The sequence below is a fragment of the Pteropus vampyrus genome, unplaced genomic scaffold (genome assembly GCF_000151845.1).
Source record: "Pteropus vampyrus isolate Shadow unplaced genomic scaffold, Pvam_2.0 Scaffold233, whole genome shotgun sequence".
Classification (NCBI taxonomy): domain Eukaryota; kingdom Metazoa; phylum Chordata; class Mammalia; order Chiroptera; family Pteropodidae; genus Pteropus; species Pteropus vampyrus.
Genome location: NW_011889014.1, coordinates 647,326 through 651,603, shown reverse-complemented (window position 1 = coordinate 651,603; position 4,278 = coordinate 647,326). Strand labels below are relative to the sequence as shown.

At 48.7% G+C, this 4,278-nt stretch overlaps 1 protein-coding gene across 1 annotated transcript in view; it reads left to right on the top strand.

Moving 5' to 3' along the window:
- Positions 1-4,278, top strand: part of EVA1C (eva-1 homolog C) — a 77,463-nt gene that overhangs the window by 482 nt on the left and 72,703 nt on the right. The window lies entirely within an intron of this gene.

Genomic DNA, 4,278 nt, shown 5'->3' with positions numbered 1-4,278 from the left:
AAAGAATTTAGTCATGTAATTTGGAAATGTACAGTAATTCCCCCTAATTGTGGGGATGTGTTGCAGACCCTCCAGTGGATGCCTGAAACTACAGATAGTACCAAACCCTATATATGCTATGCTCTTTCCTATAACACATACATATAATAACATTTAATTTATAAATTAGGCACAGTAAGAGATTAACAGAAATAACTAATAATAAAATAGAAAATTGTGATAATATACTATAATAAAAGTTAGGAAAATGTTCTCTCTCAGAATATCTTATTGTATTATATGCACAGTGTGGATATGCTGGACAAGGGGATGAGTTGCATCGCCAGCAGCGTGGGGCAGGATGGCCAAGATTTCATCACGCTACTCAGAATGGTGTGCAATTTAAAAACGTATGAATTGTTTGTTTCTAGAATTTTCCACTTAATATTTTCAGACATCAATTGATCGCAGATAACTGAAACCACAGAAAGCAGAACTTCGAATAAGGGAGGACTGCTGTATTTTAGATTTCCTGCAAGGACGTCTCTCCCCCACACAATGAATGTTGTGGGCACAGAGGCGTGTCTCAAACTCATGTGCAAGAAGGGCCTGAATCACCCAATGGTGTCATCACATAGAAAGGAACACTTTTACATTATCCCATCTCATGACGCTCATCCCTCACTTCTGTGATTTTGCAGTTTAAGAAGGTTTCACATCCTGCCACAGATGATTTGCGTGAGTTTGTGCCATCCGTTTCCACGTCCAAGACGCTGAAAAAGTGGTAGCACCAGCTTCATGGGAGTGTGACCTGTGCCACCACTCAGGATCTTGTGCTCAAAGAGCCCCCGCTTGGTTTAATGCTCTGCTGTGTCTATCTTAAAATTCTTAATTTTTGAACAAGGGTCCCCGCATTTTCATTTTGCACAGTGCCAGTAAATTATGAAGCTGGTCCTGGTTAGCACCTGTCTCAAAGGGTTGTTGTATTAATGTTTTGGGAGCATCTATTATTTGGCTCACTCTTCATCAGGCTGAATTCACTTTGATTCTGGCTCCTGTAACTGTGCTGAAGAACCATGTGGCCATGACTGCTTTCGATTTTTTAAATTCTATCATAGGACAAAGAAAGGAAAAGAGCCTTGGTGGAAACCTCTTTGTGCCCTGGATTGATTTGACAAGTTTCTCTTTCTTTGAAGTGTGAGCTCTCCTCCCCATTTTCCTGTCCTACAAGTTTTGATAGTGCCCCAGAGTTTAGGTATTTGATTGTATAATAATTAGAGGGGAAAATAGGATGGGATGGTAATTGGTTTCCACTTGGTTGGGGGCCCGAAGGGACTTGGAACTAAGGACTCTAGAGAGAAAGACAGATGGAATTATTTAATTTTTTTTTTGTATGATTCCAAAATTCTTAAAGAGAGAAGATTAGAACTAAAATCTGATTTAGTGGCTATGGGGCAAAGCAGAGGAAAGCCAGGCTCCCCCATGTCTCATAAGGACTTAGTCACACTGCACTGTCTACTCCCCCTCCCAAATGAAATGTTTTCCCAATTGGGCTACTTTCCTCTTCTCTCTGGGCCTGCGAAGCCCAGCCCAGCACACGGCCACAGTCTCCTAGCGACACTTGTGTTATGACCATCTCCCTAGACTCACTTTGTTGTTGCTGTTATTTGACTTTTTGAAAACAGTTTTTTGAAAACAGTTTTGTGGAGATAGAATTCACATGCCACAACTCACTCATTTCAAGTATACAGTTCACTGGTTTTTGGCATATTATATTATTAATTTTTGAAGTTGCGGTAAATACATAGAACATAACATTTGCTATTCGAGCATACAATTCAGCGATATTAATTACATTCATAATATTGTGCAATCATCACCACTACCTATTTCCAGAACTTTTCATTACCCCAAACAGAAATGCAGTGCCCACTAAGCCATAACTTTCCATCCTCCCTGCTCCCAGCTCTTAGTAACCTCTAATCTACACTCTCTCACCCTGAATTTGCCGATTTTAGATATTTCATATAAGTGGAATCATACAATATTTACCATTTTGTGTCTGGCTTATTGTACCAGCATAATGTTTTCAAGGTTCATCCACGCTGTAACATGTACCAGAAGTTCATTTCTTTTTATGGCTGAATACTAGTGCACATTTTGTTTATCCACTCATTCATCAACGGACACTTAGGTTGCTTCCACCCTTTTGGCTATTGTGAATAGTCCTGCAATAAATATTGGTGGGCAAGTACTTTTTCGAGTCCCTGCTTTTGATTTTTTTTTTTAGGGGGCATGATCTCTGAATCCCCTTCCAGTCCAGTTGTACTCAGCAGCCAGAGTAATTTTTTTTATCAACCCACACCACCTGTCTGTTTACAATTCTTTGCTGGCTTAAGATAAAGGTGGAAGGGCTCGCTAGGTCTCTGGGTCCCTGAGCCCTGGCTGCTCACCTCTGCACATTACCTAGCCTTGCCCTTTGCTCTCCATTCCATCCACTCTAGACTTCTCTCCATGCTTCCATGGAGACATGTTTCTTTTGGATTTCACAGGTGCCAGGTCCGTTTTCTAAAATGTTCACACTTTGCTAGCTTTTGCTTGACCAACTCTTCCCATCTTCCTCATCCATCTTCCCCTAAAAAGGTCCCTCGCACCTCCCCTTCTCTCTCCCTCCCTCCAGCTCAGCTCTCCCTCCCACAGCCCCTTGTTCCCGACTCTTGCTCACTTGGCATTACCAGTTCAATGTCTGTTTTCCTGCCTGTAATAATGACTCATAATGTCTGAGTACTTCCTAGTTCCAGGCTCTGTCTTATCCACATCACCTGTATCAACTCATTAAAGCCTCGCAACAAGCCCGAGGACTTTACAGATAAGGAAGCCTGGGGGCGCTGTCACAGTTAGTGCCCACACTGGCATCTGGAAGCCAGAGCATACCGACGGGACAGTGGTGGCAGCCCCCAGGCCTGAGGCAGCAGGGCTCCCTTCCTGTGCCAGCATCCCCAACCCCTAGCTCGGGATCTGACACACATAGGTATCCAATTGATATCTAAACTGGATGGATGAATGAAATGGGTTTGGAATGGAAAGCACACGAGGGACCTGAGTTTTGGGCAAATGTTCCTACTGAGTGGTTCCTGAGCACTAGGCATCCTTACCCACCTCCCAGCTTTAGTTTCCCCAACCTAGAAACTGCCCGAGGGTTATCGAGAAGGTTGAGGATTTTAATGTAGATTTAAAAAATCACTGCGCCTGGCAGACTAGGTCTCACTCAACAAATACTAATGGGTCCAGACTCCCAATTCCGCTGGCCCGGCTCCTGCTGGAACACGGTGTGGGACTCAGTGTCATCTGGTATCCTTGCGGCCCACCTGTAGGAGGGTTGCCCAGGTAGGCCGGCGCGTCTCCGTTTCCTCTCGCTAGGCCTTCGCGCCGCACCATGCGGCGCGTTCGCAGCGCGGTTCGCAGCCGGCCGGGGCAGTGCGCCCGGTCCCGCCCCATTATCTGCGTTTCCGCGTCAGGCCCGCCGCGAATTTGGCAGGCCTTCCCGCGGTGTTCTGGAACACTTTGTGCCGAGCGCCCGCCGCCCAGCGGGCCCTCCTCCCAGCCGCCGGCACCTCCTGGTCCGGACGCTGCGCGCGGTCCGCCGGGTTTGGGTCGCTGGGGCCGCGGGACCCGCACCCAGCACACACGCAGAGTCCGCACGCATTGGTCCTCGGTTCTGCCGAGCCCGGGCCACTCAGCGCGCTCCTCGCCCAGGGGAGAGTGTTCAAACGCGGGTCATACCCGCGCAAAAAAAAAAAAAAGAGGTACAGAAAGATGCTGTGGCCCCTTTTCAAACAAAGCCCAATTATTAGCGCTCGGTGGCCGTTTATGTCGGTGCAATGTCAGATCCTCTAAGCGCTGCGTACAACCAGATGAAGTGCGTAGTCGGAGCGAAAAGAAACCAGAGCCATCTAACCGGGTTTGGATCCCCATCCCCACCCCCAGCTCGTTCCCGTCCTGGCTGCGTAGACTCGGGCAACTCGCGGGGTCTCGGTCTCCTCTGTGGAATGGGGTTCACTGTGCGTGCTTGGTGATCCTGCGTGCGGAGCGGGGCGGGTGCAGGGAAGTTAGCGCTGCGGCCTCGCACCTCCAGGACCCCAGCGTCCCGCGGCCCCCGCCCCGGCCCGGGCCCCGCCCCGGGGCTCCTGGGCTCACCGAGCGGCGCTGGCTCCTAAGTGCGTCACGGGCACCGGCCGCGCTCCTCAGGCAGCCAGGGCGAGGCTGGCAACCGGCCAGTGCGGGCCGGACCAGGGGAGC